Here is a 17,550-nt window from a genome sequence, read left to right as displayed (position 1 = left end):
AAGTTCTTTATATATTTTGGAAATTAACCCCTCATTACATGTATCATTGGCAAATACGTTCTCCCATAAAGTCAGTTCCTTTTTCTTTTTGTTGCTTTCTTTTGCTGTGCAGAGGCTTTTTAGTTTGATGTAGGACCATTTGTTTATTTTTTCCTTTGTTTCCATTTCCCTAGGAGATATATCAGCAAAAATATTGCTATTGATATTTTACTGCCCAGGTTTTTATGGTTTCACAAATTATATTTAATTTTTTATCCTTTTTGAGTTTATTTTTTCTTGTGTATGATGGCAGTTGGTGGTCTAGTTTAATTTTTATTAATTTTTTTCTTCATTGACTAAGGTATTACATATGTGTCCTTATCCCCCCATTGCTCCCCCACCCCACCCCCACTCATGCCCTCACACCCCCTGGTGTCTGTGTCCATTGGTTAGGTTTATATGTGTGCATACAAGTCCTTTGGTTGATCTCTTACCCCTTACCTCCACCTTCCCCTATCTCCCCTCTGAGGTTTGGTGGTCTGATGGATGCTTCTCTGTCTCTGGATCTGATTTTGTTCATCAGTTTATATTGTTCATTATATTCCATAAATGAGTGAGATCATGTGATAGTTATCTTTCTCTGACTGGCTTATTTCACTTAGCATAATGCTCTCCAAGTCTATCCAGGTTGTTGCAAATGGTATGAGTTCCTTCCTTTTTACAACAGCATAGTATTCCATTGTGTAGATGTACCACAGGTTTTTAATCCACTCATCTGCTGATGGGCACTTAGGCTATTTCCAAATCTTAGCTATTGTAAATTGTGCTGCTATGAACATACGGGTGCATATATCCTTTCTGATCAATGTTTCTAGTTTCTTGGGATATATTTCTTGAAGAGGGATCACTGGCTCAAATGGGAGTTCCATTTTTAGTTTTTTGAGGAAACTCCATACTGTTCTCCACAGTGGCTGCACCAGTCTGCATTCCCACCAGCAGTGCACTAGGGTTCCTTTTTCTCCTCATCCTCGCTAGCACTTGCTTGTTGATTTGTTGATGATAGCTATTCTGACAGGTGTGAGATGGTACTGCATTGTCGATTTGATTTGCATCTCTCAGATGATTAGTGACTTTGAGCATGTTTTCATATGTCTCTTGGCCTTCCTTATGTTTTCTTTCGAAAAGTATCAATTTAGGTCCTTTGCCCATTTTTTCGATCGGGTTATTTATCTTACTTTTGTTAAATTGTATGTGTTCCTGGTAAATGCTGAAGATTAAACCCTTATCGGTGATAACATTGGCAAATATTTTTATGGCTTTACATCTTAAGTTTAAGTCCTTTATCCATTTTAAGTTTATTTTTGTGTATGGTGTAAGTTGGTGGTCTAGTTTCTTTTTTTTTTTTTTTTTTTGCATGTATCTGTTCAATTTTCCCAATACCATTTATTGAAGAGACTGTCTTGACTCCATTGTATGTTCTTGCCTGCTTTGTCAAATATTAATTGAGCATAGTGGTTTGGGTCAATTTCTGGGTTCTCTATTCTATTCCATTGATCTATATGTCTGTTCTTATGCCAGTACCAGGCAGTTTTGAGATCTGGGGATGGAGCCTGCAACCGGGGCATGTACCTTTGACTGGAATTGAACCCAAGACACCTCAGTCTGCAGTCCAAAGCTTTATCCACTGAGCCAAACCAGCTAAGGAAATGTTGTGTTTTAAAGATTTTTCAGATTGATAGGTAAATCTTTTTATTTATATTTTCTTAAAAATACTGATCACTGTAAATCTATACACATTATTTCTTGAGTCAATATACCTCCTTTTGAAACAGTCATTCTTATTGATTCATCACTGGCATGTAGTTTCAGATTTAGATATAGGATAAATAACATATTCACTAATCCATGAATGCGCTTTCTTCTGATCTGTACTTCCCAATAGCCCAATCTTAGCCTAGAAGATTTTGCAATCCTCTATCTTCTCCAATACCCAGACCAAGAGAAGGTAGCTCAATGGCCAAATCTATGAGCAGCTGTGCTTTTCTGCCATCAGAATTTATTCATTTATTTTTGCCTATTCTTGCTTTTGTGTCTGTTTGCCAATGAACCTTTGAGGTAGTTGTGTTCTTTGGTGACAGTGGGTATATAAACATGAGAATAAAATCAAGATATATTTAGAAATAGAATCTACCATTGAACTAGGTGCACACTTCACTAACCTATACCTGCTCTTGGAAGCATGGTCAGGAATAAGCAGTGTTGATCCTCATGTCTGGTGCTCTACATGTCTGCATCTCATAGTTTCTTTCAGCTGTTGAAGAATGAAGGCTTCTATGATTTGCCTAATGTGAGTAAAACAATAGCATGGCACCAACTATACATAAGGCCCTTTGAGTAATTTGCTGGTGGGAATGTTTAGTGCAGATGGTTAAAATAACCTCCCTGCATGATCACTGGATAGTGTCAAGCTCATATGTGAAAAGCAAGGCACGGCCAAAGCCTGACCGACTGAGATGGTCCAAGAAATAATGGGACCAGTTTAGACTTAAAAATTTACACATATAGATAATGAAGAGAAGAATAAGAAAGAGTTGCCAGCACCTTATGATCCTTATACCAGGCAGCAACACTAAAAGAACAGGGTCCAGATGACTACATTACAAATTGTAATATACTCTGCTGGTGTGGATCCAATTCTACTTTGCAGCTAAGTTGTTCCATCTTCTACAGCTCTACTGTTAGAGGGGCAAGACTGGAAGCCCCCTACCTCATCAGAATCTGGGAGTCAAAGCAAACGATGAGAGCCACCGCAGAAAGATATGGAGGTGAGCGAGAGGAGGCCCCATAGCAGCTCTTTATAAGCCTCCCATCCTCCGTGTTCTTTCTGGAACACAATGATCATAAAGCATCCTGCCAAGACCTAGTTAGATGTGAACAAAGTCAGGAGGGTGCCACGGTGGCACTTTACCCTTAGAGACAGCCGCTGGACTGAAGTCCTATAGATAAGCAATGTGAGAAGTCTGATCTAACAACAGCTCAAGACATTTCAACAGTGTTTCTCTCGATGGTCCTTCTTTGAGCCTACTTTCCAGCACCACAAGGCTATTCCTTCCAAGCCCATCCACCTTACAATATTCTCCAGAGGCCTCTTAGCTTCTGTCTCCCTTGCCATCTTATCATAAAGTTTCCCTTGTTTGTATCAGAATAGACCCTGGTAGCTCTCTAGAAAAAAAATAATAAAGATCCATTGAAACTGAAAAATGACAACAAAAAACCTTATGGCGTTAGCAACTTTTTAAAATTGATACGATTCCCTTACAGTCTTCAAAGAAAACCTAAAGGAGAAAGTTGTTATGTTAGCCTTTTCCTATTCTCCAAAATTTGTATCACACTTACTGCATTAGGGGGATAGAAAGGAAGAAAAAAGAAGAAAGGAAAGATAAGGGGAAATTACTTATCAGTATGTTCAAGTATGTGGTATTAGTGTACTCTTCTTCATACAGAATTTACTGATTCATTGGATGGCATCATATGATGGATGATGTTATGAGGGAGAGAAAAAAAATCAGGGAAGAATTCACCTTCCAGATTGAAACATTGACTGCGATGTCAAGTACAGTATAGAGAATATAGTCAATGGTATTATAACAATTATGTATGATGTCATTTGGGTATGAGACTTATTGGGGTGAGTGCTTTGTAAGCTATATAAGGGTCCAAACACTATGTTGTACACTTGGAACTAATATAACATTGTATGTCAACTGTAATTAAAAATAAATTGTAAAACTTATTTTAAAAAAGAAAAAAACATTAAATTTATTTCCTCATCACTCATACATGAAAGGATTATTTATTTCTTCTTAGCTAGATGCTAAGCAATTTTGTAGATATTAGGGAGACTAGAGTGAATCAGACAGAAACTCAGAATAACGAAAGTACAGAAAGAACAACTTTAGGAGTCAGAGGTTTCAGAAGTTCATTTTGTGGTCCTAAGAATCAACACATCCAAGGGATTTAAGATTAGAAGTCAGGTATCTGTGACTGCCCAGGAGATGGAATAATTACTTTGGCTCTGCTATTTTGCTTCTAGATCTTTAACTCAGTCAAACATAAATGACTTAAAGAGATAAGGGCAGGAGGTGGATATCCTCAGGCAATTTGCTAAATTATTTATTCCTTAACTACTATTGTTCCAAGCTTATTTTTCTCATGACTCTGCAATCTTGGCTGCTCTAAAATTGATATTTTTTTTAGCCACTTGGATCAGGCTTTTAGAGTTGATATTTTTGATATTTAAAACTCTGCTTTCTGTAAAAAACTACATCTTGAATTGTTCTCACCTTAATGAACCATGATTTGACCAGGTCTTTGCCCTGGAACTCTCTTCTTAATGTGAGTGGAATTCAGAAAGCTTAGGTGTTCAGCCCTATTGAAAAAGCAATTATCAAAGAGAGGTGTTGCTCTGATTCCATATTTATATCTGCTAGTGATTCCGCTGACTTCTTATTTACATGTTCCTTCTCTGGTGATTCTCAATAGGAGGCACAGAAATTTTACTGTAAATCCTTATAGTGATAAGCGTGCTCTAAAAGCATTTAGTGGGCAGAGTCCAGGGATGTTAAGTGTCTTGAAATGATAGAGGTATATTCAATAAAGAATGCTCTCACCCCTCAAATTCCAGTACCATTGTAAAACATAAGTGGTATGCTATGTTCTCGTTTAAGTCATTCTATCTTTTGTTTCCTTTAATAATAGCTCCCCCTTCTCTGGGTTGCACTGACCCAAGGTTTTTGGTAACTTTTCTGAAAGCTGCAATTATCTTTAATCAATTCAGGTGCAATCATATAGAAGACCATGCCTTCCACCTGGATTTATTTAGCGTTAACACTTTAGAAAGAATGGCTCATCTGAACTTAGTACTACACCAAGTACTACATCAAGACACAGTCCTTGCCAGCAGGTGTTCACACTATCGTGGAAACGACATGATCCATTAATGACACCAGTGTCATAATTACAACAAAACAGCTTATAATACATTTAAAAACCCTTTATAAATGCCTTTCCAGTCCCATACATGCCACTGCTTAAGATCTACTCTTCAGGAGAAGGTACTCAGAGTTGTCAATATTTCAAAATCATAAATTGCACAAAAATATCTAGGCATGTGTCTCCTTTGGAAAACAAAGCAAACACAAAAACAACTATGGTGGATCTGCAATACAGGCCCAGCTTTACCTCTGGGAAACAACTACCAGAGATGAATTTCAGCTCTCTCTTTTAGATAATGCGTGAGTCTCCAGTTTTTGACAGTTCTCTTATATCTAGCTTCATTCACATGTGTCATCTGCCTAATTGCTGGAGTCATTGGAATGTATACCTGATCTAGATCAGGAATGACAACACATTTTTAAATATTAGTCAGTACTTTTGATTGATATATTTCTTTATCATTGCATATAAAATTTACACTTTAAACTGAGAGTCAATACTGCTTGATTTCACAGTTTTGGAAATGGAGAAAAGGGAATTGGCCCATTTGTCTGAGGTCATAGAAGTGTAATTGAACAGATTGTTATGCCACATCTGTCTGATTCCAAAATCTACATCTTGCCACCAATCTGCTTTCATTATTACATGTGCATTGACTTATGTTTTTTTGAGATATCATAAACATCTGGCAAATCAAAACTTCCAATCTTTAGGTGACTCTGATGACTAAAATTAATTTCTTGATACAATACAGAAAGCCCAAATCTCTCACTAAAATTAGCTTTACAAAAGTTATTTGATTTGTAATTATTTTAAATCTCTATGTGTTTCATAGGAGCATAAACTTAGCATTCTATGATTTTTTCCCCATTAGACATAATGATGCCACTTACTCCCTTTCTTCATTCAACAAATACCGAACACCTACAGTTTATTAGGCACTGTCCTAGACACTGAGGGAAGAACATTGAACAAAATCCTCAAAGAAATTAACTACCAGCCGCGGAAATAGACAATGATAAAACATAGAACCTAAATATAGGATGAAATGCCAGCTAGTGATAGAACCAAATAAAGCATGGTCGTGATGGGGTGGTCTGTCTTTAAAAAGTGTGGTCTGGGCAGGACTCTAAGATCAGGAGACATTTCAAAAGAGACCCAGATGGAACAAAATTACAAATGACATGGAATCCTAAAAAGAGACACTTTAAGTAGTGGTACTAGACTTCCTTGAAATGGAAATGTGCTTAGGTGTTGGAACAAGTGTCAAAAGTTCAGTGTGGCCAGAGGGGCAGAATAATAAGAATTCAAATCAGCCAGACCACCTGTGAGCAAAATGTGTGCTATTGGTGCAGGATGAGAGCTTCTTTTTCACTCCTGGTATTTGCTATTGAGGGAGATACTGGCTCCCTACTCCCCTCTCTGCTCTCTGTCCCATGAGCCACAGGAGAGTAAGAATGGTTTTTCTGGTGTATTCATTTAGAAGAATATTCTGTGCATATACTGGTTATATCCCCCTCTCTCCTTTTCTTTCTTGGGAAATAGTCTCTCTGCAGCCTTTTTTATGTCTCTCTTCCAGGACTAAATGGGGGAAGGTCTGCCTGAGCAAGATGTGGAGAGTGGGGAAATACTGGCGTTTTAGAGAATGAGCACAAATATCAATGCCAAGATTCCTCTTAGCTTTTCATTTTATGTGTGATGAGAAATCAATGTAGCTTTCATTTTTTAAATGATTAGTTTAACCAAAATTACTGAAAGCCAAAAAAATTTCTAGAAAGAAACTTAGAAGCATGCTGAGAGTAGAGAGGCACAAATGTGAAAAGATGGGTATTCTCTGATTTGGCTACCACAAGATATCTTGGGGAAGGATTAAAAAGGAGACTTTCTTTGAAATAAGACTGTCACTGTTTCTCTAAAATGTGTTACAGTGTTGGGCACTCGTTCTGCCTAACATTTTTGTTGTTGTTGTTAATCCTCACCATAGGAGATTTTTCCCATTGATTTTTTAGAGGGAGTGAAAGGGAGGGGGAGAGACACAGAGAGAGAAACATTGATGTGAGAAACCCATCGATTGGTTGCCTCTTCCTCACACCCCAACCCTGCCAGGGATTGAGCCTGTAGCCCAGCTGCCTGCCCTTGATTGGAATTGAACCCGAGACCCTCAGTCCGAGGGCCAATGCTCTAACCACTGAGAAACTGGCTAGGGCCTAACTTTTACTTGTAATGATTTTTTTTTTTCTTCTTTAAAGCTTTAAAGAAACTGTTCTCTTTAGAGAAAGAAAGATACCAAAACTTCAGGGGAATAGAATACCCTCTCCCTGCTACATAAAATGTAATTTCTGTTAGTTACCTGCGAGATGCTGAACAGAGTTCCAAACTGTTTAGGAGTTCATTACCTCATGAACTTAACTCAATATCGCTTCACCATGTATCCAGCTCAACCAGCATTCGAAGCATGAAGAAGGTAAATATCTTGTCCATTATGTTTTCAACAATAAGCCCAGAACTTAGTACTATGTCTGGAGTATTTAACACATTGTTGCTAGATGAATCAATATTATTGTGTGTTTGTGTGAGAAAGAAATCTGGTTTAGCATCTGTTTCATTGTCTTAATATAATGCATGTATCATAATCTGCATTTGGAAATGAGTGGCTGAATTTTATGTTTAAGCTGTAAATTTTGCATATATAATATTAATATTTTATATATTTTAGAGGGCTGTGTGGGTATATTAATTTTTGACAAACAGCAATTTCCATGCACATTTAGAACATACATTTTGGAAAAATATCTCCCTTAGTGCTGCTTGAAGACATTTCATTTGCTGGCAATAGGAAGCCAGTTCCCACAGCACCTTTAACCCAGATTCTTTGTTATAAACACAAAAGCAGATATGTGTTAACAGTAATTCACACACACACAAAAAAAAGTCAATTAAATATTTTAGAAGACAAACACAAAGAAATGTCTTAGCAGTAAAAATACATGTAAATTAAGTACGAAAGCAACAGACCATGTTGCAGGCTGTAGTCTATATCAAGGAGCCTTTTTTTTTTTTTTTTTGAAGCAGTGAATTTACAACATTATTGCATCCCACATTTTCACATTTAATTTTACAAGTTACCTTTGCTTTATCAATGCATAGACTCTGGATAAAACCTGATTTTCAAGATCCAGGAAAAGAACAAGTAATTTCCTGCAACTTGTTTTGCTTCCCTACTTGTTAATATCTGTTTGCTTCTATACATTTGTTCAGGTTTTAACTATTATTTACTTTAAAAATTCAACCTACAACATAATAAATTATTTTCTCTTTAAACCCTTCTCCCGTCCCTCTGCTATACTGTGAGCTTGCACAAGTTCTTGTCAGAGTCGTAGTCACAAAAGTATTCTTTTATCTTATCTCCCACATGCCCAGAATCTTTGTGGAAGCCAAAATAAGTTGGTTGGATTTAATGGTCTGTGAAACAAGAAAACAAACAAAATTAAATAATGTTATATTGGTGCTAATAAAATGAAAACAATAACTAAACATTTATACAACAAATAAAAATTGCTGTTTGTAATGTTAAAAAATCAAAATAATTAAATTCTCTGTGTGTTAGTCATGCTATGCATTTATATAATCACTAGAGGCTTGGTGCATGGATTCATGCACCGGTGTGGTCCTTCGGCCTGGCCTGTGGGGATCGGTGGACCTCTGCGTCACCACAGCCTGGCCATACCCACCAGCTCCTTGGGCTTCAGCCCGCTGTCCACGTCGATCCCGCACAGCACAAAGTAGTGCGTGAAGTGGCAGGCAGCCAGGGAGGAGCCCAAGCCCGGGCTGGGTGCCACATCACTCCTCCTCATCCTGGTCCCTCTGCTCCTCCTGCCACCGCTACTGGGGCACGCAGAGGGAGTGTCAGGGGGCGAGGCTCGCACTACCGCAGCTGCGCTCGCTAGCCATCAGTCCAGCCTCTGGTGCCTGTCTGTCAGCTGAACGATGCTCCCACTGTGGGAGCTTACTGACAACCAAGGGTAACTCCTGCATTGAGCGCCTGCCCCCTGGTGGTCAGTGCACATCATAGCTACCAGCTGGTCATTCAGTAGACTGTTCCTAACAGTTGCTTAGGCTTTTATATATATTCTAGAAGCCTGGTGCATGAAATTCATGTGTGGGGGGATTCCCTCAGCCCGGCCTGCACCCTCTCCAATCCGGGACCCCTTGGGGGATGTCTGACTGCCGATTTATGCCCAACTGCCGGTTTAGGCCCGATCCCTGTGGGAATAGGATGCTTTTCCTTTCGTGACGTTGTGTACATGATCCTATGCTCCCGCTGTGTTGAGAACACCGAGTACTGTGGCTGCAGGGAGGCTCTCATTGGCAACTCATCCACATAGAGCTATAGCCTCCCTCTCCATCAGCTCAGCTCCCAGGACAGATGCATGCACCCCTCAGCAGAGGTGGGGGCACTTGGCCACCTCCCGCAGGCTTGCCCCCTGTCATCGCCTGGTGGGGCCCACCTTCCGAATATCACCCTCTTGTTCCTACTCCCAGGCCTTTCCATGCACTTCCTCTCAACCAGCCCCCTCCCTCCTCTGTCATGTCTGGAGCCCCAGGTGCTGTCCCTGCGAGGTCTGTGACACTCCCTACCGGGTCATTTCATTTTATTCTTCCATGGCGTCCAGTGTTTCTTCTGCCTCATTAACTTGGTTTGAATCTGAATGGAAATGACTCCATCTTCTATTCCTTTTGTGTCCTTTCCACCCTAAGTTAATGCCATGTCCTTAGTATGTGGCTGTGAGATGTCTCTGTGACTGAGCTGGGAAACCTTTCATGTTTCTCTTTCCTTTTCTTTCATCTTAGGATAACTGAGCTCTGCAGTTTGTGTGGGACCAAGGGCTCTGGGAATACAATGCTGAGCCCTCTGAACTCATTTTATTCTTTATTGTATTATTTGATTCTTGGGGTTGAATTAAACACGAAAACAGAAGAAAATATACCTTTAGATATACAATCTGAGTTATTACCTGGAGATTTCTGTGGGGGTTGACACTGAGGTATGAGACACGTGTTTATTGGTCAGTTTCCTCAACTATGGAACGAAGGTTGAACCTGCCCCTCGGATCCTTTGGAGGTTGGATATGATGCATCCAGAGGGATTAACTGGGGGCTGGGAGAGTAAGATATGAAGTCAACAGACACTTGCTTCCTTTACCCAGACAGAGTTTGCACCAAAGAAAATAGAGTTTTATTAGTTGTAGAAATGGTGCCAAGCCTGGAGTCATAGGAAAGCTAGTGCAAAAGACCTGGCTACCCCACAGCTATCATAACACCAGGAAGGGCTATGCCTGTGGGAGGAGGTGCAGGGAACCAGGCCTGCCCCCTTGCTCCTGTCCCACCTTCCCTCCCTCCATCCATGCACTGGCCCAGCATCCTGGCCCTGCCCCTCCCCTATCCCCCCATTGCGGAACTGCTCAATTCAGGCTCTGGCCCCGCCCATCCCGAAGGGAGGAGCATGCGCAGTTTCTTGCAGACCTGGAAGCAGCTGTGGAGTAGGGAGGTGGCGGTTTTTCCTGAGGAGGGTGTTTGTGCTTTAAAGCTGATGCTCTCCATCCACCTCCCAGCAGTGAAGGCTGAGGGTCGCTGCAGGTGCTGAAGTCCTTGTTGAAGTCTCCACTGTGGAGCCTCTCACAGGGGTGAGTCCGCATCCCTGAAGGCTGCACAGTAGAGGCACCAGGTTCCTTTCAGAAGAAACTGAGGATCAGTTGGAGCCTGCGGGCTGGGGGGAGGGACCAGGAGGTCTGCCTGGTGCCCACTCACCAGTCCCCAATCCTACCCCACCTCCACCCAGCCTGGTTCCCCTTGGTTCCCCATTGGCCATCCAGAGATGGGAGCCTGGGGACGGGGGGTGGGGGTGTGTGTGTGAGGGACCTATAGGTACTCCATGCACTCCCTGGTGTTTGGTCATCCATTTGGTCATTTTGGACGTTACGGACCCTGGCCTTTTATAATGCAGATAGATTTATATACTGTATATAGATGTTAGATCTACTAAGATTTTAATTTCATTACAATATTTATACTGGCTTGGTGAAAGGAAACTTTCAATGCAGTTTACTGAATGAGTTTGCTTCAGGCTCTGACAATACCTATCAAACAAGCTTTAAATTTTTTCTGTCATCTTTTGCTGATCTTTCTTCTCCTCTCTTGTATTCTCTTTGCTTTATCTCCCTTCCACATCCTGTCACACTGAGGAATTTCAGGGAGAATCAAATTACTGAATCGAATTTTATCATAAAAAAAAATAAAGCCTACATTTCTAAGCATAAGGCACTGACATTGACATTAAATTGACCAGTAAATATAATCTTGCGACCAATCTTTGTTACTGACGATTTATCAGACTAAAATTTGGGATCCATCTTTGGACAGTTTTTCTTAAAGGTTAGAGCATTGACCTGTGGACTGCTGGGTCTCAGGTTCGATTCCCGGTTAAGGGCACACACAGACAACTTTTTGTATTTTCCTTTGTGGGGGCATGTGTGGGAGGCAACCAATTGATGTGTCTCTCTCACATTGATGTGTCTTTCTCTCTCTCTCCTCCCTCTCTCCACTCTCTTTCTAGAAATCAGTGGAAAAAAACTTATATCCATATATGCATAACCCATGGATATAGAAAATAGTGTGGTAAAGGCCTGGGGCAGTAGGAGGGAACAGGCTACAAGGATTTATAGGGGAAACTGGGGATATCTGTGATAGTTTCAACAATAAAGATAAATTTAAAAATTTTTAAAAATGAAAAAATATCCTTGGGTAAGGATTTTTAAAAATAATAATGAAATAAAAAAATTGGAATCCATTACGTGTGTGTGTGTGTGTTTGTTTTTTTTTCATATCAGGAAGAAAGTTATATGAGTTAATCACAAGATACTAATTTCAAAATATTTACAGAATTATATTTTGAGGACATTAAAAATCTTAAGGGTTATATAGTCTTATCATTTGTTAAAGAGAAAAGAGATCCTAGAAATATCTTTGAGTTATCACATGATAGAGTTTGAGAAGTTTAAACATTATTTAGAATCTTATTACAGCTCCTTTACTCCATAAAGAAGCAACTGAAGACTAGACATGTTAAATATTTTGTTGTAGATTATTCTGCAAGTAGTGTGTAAACTGTCCCTAGAACCCTATGTCTGTCCAAACATTTTATTATAAATAGAATATTTTGAGAACAGTTATTATGTATTTTAAAAGACATATATTACAAATATATTTCTAAAAACATAAATAAGATATAAAAAATTCTCTAAAATTATTAATTCAGATAATATCATAGTTCATGTTTAGCATTTTTCATTTTGTCAACAATATTTTGCATTAATAAGACAAACTTCATCTTTCTATCACCTGGAGAGACAACTTTTTGTATTTTCCTCAGGAGATATTTTCAGATACAACATACTTTAGGTGTTGGCTTATTTGGGCCTAGAATCCATATCTTTTATGTTTCATCCTGAATTATCTTGACACTTGGACAATCTCAGGCAATAATGGAGATTTGCCGGATGTAGAGTATTTTTAAATGATTGGTATAAAGCAGTTAATTAAACCAAAAAAAGAGCACTGTTTGGCTGCATTGTTACAAGTAGATGACATTTAAGACACTTCTGTTTAAGGAGGATTAATGTAAGTAGCTCTACAGCAAACAATTATTTTAAAATTCTTATTCATTTAAATGGATTTGATTTGTCATTAAAAGTAATTTGTATAATTCAGGTGAATTTTTTTAAAAGTATTTATGTAACCCAATTTTTAGAATATTAAACTTTAAACCCCTGCAAGCAAGTAAAAGGCTCAGATATAAAGGCAAATATGCAAACAGCTGCTCATATTTATAGTTATACTGATAATAATAGATGTTGTACCCCACAAACATGGTCACATAAACTATTTGAAGGTGTTGACATAAGCATGATAAATCATGCTATAAGTCACCATTTTCCAGACTGCATTTGAAATGTTGTTACTGTAGAAGATAATTCATGATATCTCATGAATGATATTCCGTGAATAAAGAAGTGATTTAAATGTTTAATAATGTTTCTAAAATTGACACATCAATTTACAAATATAATTAAATCTTGTAGCATCAGCTAAAAACTTTAAAAAGGCCCTTAAATGTTGGAAAATGTCTGAATCTCTAATTCCCCTGCGGATAGTATAATGTGCTGTTAATGATTTTTGGGCAATCCATCAAACTCTTTAATAAGTTAATTTATTTTAAGCAGGATACATTCAATCAACAAATCGTTTTTGCACACCCATGTGAAGCAAGCATTATACTATAGCTACAGACATACGTACAGGAAAACAATACAGATTTTGTCTTTCCTGCCCTCATTGGAGTTTACTGAGCAGAAGGTTGCCTCAGTAGAATCTTTGCTTAAAAATATTTTTTTATTGATTTCAGAGAGGAAAGGAGAGGGAGAGAGAAATAGAAACACCAATGATGAAAGAGAATAATTGATTGCCTGCCTCCTGCATGCCTCATACTGAGGATTAAACCCGGAATCTGGACATGTGCCCTGACTGGGAATTGAACCGTGACCTCATAGGTCTATGTTCAACCACTGAGCCATGCCAGCCAGAAAGTAGAATCTTAATAACCACCAACATAAGCCTTCCCAAGAAATTCTTCTCTTAATTAAATATTTTACTTTCTATAGTGTGAATATGTAAGCAGTTGAGCTTGATATACTTCTACTCTTAAAATTATTAATATTTTTATGATGTTTGTTATTGTTCTTTGCACATCTCTAGAAAGATTTCAAGAAGGCAGGGAGCCAATAAATTCCAAAGGTTTTTACACCATGTGATTTAAAACAACACTGTTTTGAAGCACCTGCAATAACAAAACTTAATATTGCTACCATCTCTAGGAAAGAAGCTAAACAACAACAGATCTAAAAGGGGTTCATTAAACCAAGGTGACATACAGTCTCTTACATATAGAACCTGATTCTATAGGATAAAAGGATTTCATGATCCTAGACAGCATTTACATCCAAGTACAGAGATTAATACTTTGTTTATTCTAGCTGAAGAAATAGTGATACCAAAATATACTCTACTAGAGGCCCGGTGCATGAAATTCATGCACAGAGGGTGTGTTCCTCAGTCCAGCCTGCACCCTCTCCAATCTGGGACTCCTCTCACAATCCAGGACTGCTGGTTCCCAACTGCTCGCCTGTCTGCCTTCCTGATTGCCCCTAACTGCTTCTGCCTGCAAGCCTGATCACCCCCTAACCACTCCCCTGTCTGCCTGGTCACCCCTAACTGCCCTCCCCTGGAGGCCTGGTCACCCCTAACTGCCCTCCACTGCAGGCCTGGTCCCCCCCAACTGCCCTCCGCTTCAGGCCTGGGTCACCCCCAATTTCCCTTTTCTGCAGGCCTGGTCACCCCCAACTTCCCTCCTCTGCCAGCCTGGTCACCCCTAACTGCCCTCCTCTGCAAGCTTGATCGCCCCCAACTTCCCTTCCTTGCAGGCCTGGTCCCTCCCAACTGCCCTCCCCTGCTGGCCATCTTGTGGTGGCCATCTTGTGTCCACATGGGGGCAGCCATCTTTGACCACATGGGGGAAGCCATCTTGTGTGTTGGAGTGATGGTCAATTTGCATATTACTCTTTTATTAGATAGGATAGAGGCCTGGTGCACGGGTGGGGACCAGCTGGTTTTCCCTGAAGAGTGTCCCGGATCAGGGTGGGGGTTCCCTTGGGGCGTGGGGCAGCCTGGGTGAGGGGACTGTGGTGGTTTGCAGGCTGGCCATGCCCCCCAGTGACCCAAACAGAGGCCCTGGTATCTGGTACTTATTTATCTTCTATAAATGAAACTTTGTAGCCTTGAGTGGAGGGCAGGGCTGGCCAGGGAGCTTGGCTTCCTCCATTGCCAGGGGCAACCCAAGCCTCCTACTTGCTTCAGCTCAGTGGCTGCCATTGTTGTTGGGATTTATTTATCTTCTATAATTGAAACTTTGTCACCTTGAGCGGAGGCCAGGGCCAGCCAGGGAGCTTGGCTTCCTCCATCGTCGGGGAAACCCAAGCCTCCTGCTCGCTCTGTGGCTGTAGCCATCTTGGTTGGGTTAATTTGCATACTCACTCCTGATTGGCTTGTAAGCATGGCTTGTGGGCATAGTGGAGATATGGTCAATTTGCATGGTTCTCTTTTATTAATGTATATAATTCAAAGATATATGCAGAGAATAGAGATGAAAAATACTAAGATGTATAATTGTGGTTTTGTATTCACTCAGAAGCTCCATTTCTTTAACATGACCCTTTCTCCTTTCTGTTTGTCTGCTTCCTTAATCATTAAGCCCTTAGTACATCTGATTCTGGTCAGTATCAAAGTGTCTTATGAACAAAGTTTCAGGTCTATTGACCACAGAAACAGTTTTGGTCAAGCTAAAGATAATATCTTAACTTCAGTTGTGTATCAGCCCTGGCCCATAAGGAAACCAGACAGAAAAATGGCATGTCTGACATCAGGACCTGATAAAATGATCAGGTCCCTACCCTGGCCTCAACCAATCAGTAGAGCCCATGACCCCAACTCCTTTAGTCACCATGATTAATGATTTCCCTCCCCATATAACCCATCTCCTGGGAGCCATGGGGTAGCCAGGTCTTTTGCATTAGCTTTCCTATGACTCCAGGCTTGGCACCATTTTCACAACTAATAAAACTCTATTTTCTTTGTTGCAAACACCTGTTGCATCTGATTGGGCTTTGATGTGTGCAGGTGAACAAACACTTTTAGTCCAGTAACAGTTTAATGGGAAAATATTTAGATAAACTAAAAGCTGGCAACAACAAAGTATACCTTTGGGTCTCTTTTACTGTAGGTACCTTTAACACATATATACCTATGATACTTTTAGGGATCATAGATAATGTCAGTCATCTTAACAGAAAGGCTTTCTCTGCAGTCACTGTACCACTTTGTCACTAAGTTATTAAGGGGAATAGACGTGTACACAGGGAATAGGGCATTTGTTAAAAGAAATCGGAGTATTTGAAACTTATGAAAATAGAGAATTAGAATCATTGTCTTTAAATATTGTGGGAAAAACATGTGTGTGGTTGTTTTTTTTTAAGAAATCTTAAATGAAATGTAATCCAGAAAGAAGCATGCTGTTTTGATTCTCACTGTCTTTATTTTTCTCATGTGTCCTATCCCAGAGACTACTAAAGGGGAAACTCAGAGAAAAGGCTCTAACAGCAATACATCTTAGATAAACACACATACACAAGATATGTTTTTATTAGACTACTAGAGTCCCGGTGCATGAAATTTGTGCGGGGGCGGGGGTGTCCCTCAGCCCAGCCTGCACCCTCTCCAATCTGGGACCCCTCAAGAGATGTCTGACTGCCCGTTTAGGCCCGATCCGATAGGATCGGGCCTAAACGGGCAGTCAGACATCCCTCTCACAATCCAGGACTGCTGGCTCCCAACTGCTCGCCTGCCTGCCTTCCTGATTGCCCCTAACTGCTTCTGCCTGCAAGCCTGATCACCCCCTAACCACTTCCCTGCCAGCCTGATTGCCCCTAACTGCCCTCCCCTGCTGGCCTGGTCACCCCTAACTGTCCTCCCATGAGGGCCTTGTCCCCCCCAACTGCTCTCTCCTTCAGGCCTGGGTCACCCCCAACTGCCCTTCCCTGCAGGCCTGGTCTCCCCCAACTGCTCTCCCCTCCTGGCCTGATAGCCCACAACTGCCCTCCCTTGTAGGCCTTGTCTCCCTAAACTGCTCTCCCCTCCTGGCCTGATCGCCAACAACCACCTTCCCTTGCAGGCCTGGTCCCTCCTAACTGCCTCCCCTGCTGGCCATCTTGTGGCAGCCATCATGTGTCCACATGGGGGCAGCCATCTTTGACCACATGGGGGCAGCCATGTTGTGTGTTGGAGTGATGGTCAATTTGCATATTACTCTTTTATTAGATAGGACAGAGGCCTGGTGCACGGGTGGGGGCCAGCTGGTTTTCCCTGAAGGGTGTCCCGGATCAGAGTGGGGGTTCCCTAGGGGTGTGGGGCAGCCTGGGTGAGGGGACTGTGGTGGTTTTCAGGCTGGCCATGCCCCCCAGTGACCCAAGCGGAGGCCCTGGTATCTGGGATTTATTTATCTTCTATATTTGAAACTTTGTTGCCTTGAGCGGAGGCCAGGGCAGGCCAGGGCAAGCGGAAACTTGGCTTCCTCCATCGCCGCGGGTAACCCAAGCATCCTGTTCTCTCCAGCTCTGTGGCCACTGCCATATTTGTTGGGTTAATTCGCATACTTGCTCCTGATTGGCTGGTGGGTGTGGCTTGTGAGCGTAGTGGAGGTATGGTCAATTTGCATGTTTCTCTTTTATTAGATAGGATAAGGCAAATACTAGACAATATATATATTTTTGGGAAATATTCTATGACTTGAAATGCACACAATAGAACCACAAAATTTTAAACTGATATGAACTAATAAACAAATAGAATTAATGACTATAGAATAATTATGGCTTCAGTCAGATTCACTTAAGAAGCCTAAAGGGGCCG

Source organism: Cnephaeus nilssonii (assembly GCF_951640355.1).
Source record: "Cnephaeus nilssonii genome assembly, chromosome: 8".
Classification (NCBI taxonomy): domain Eukaryota; kingdom Metazoa; phylum Chordata; class Mammalia; order Chiroptera; family Vespertilionidae; genus Cnephaeus; species Cnephaeus nilssonii.
Note: the sequence above shows the minus strand (reverse complement) of the source record.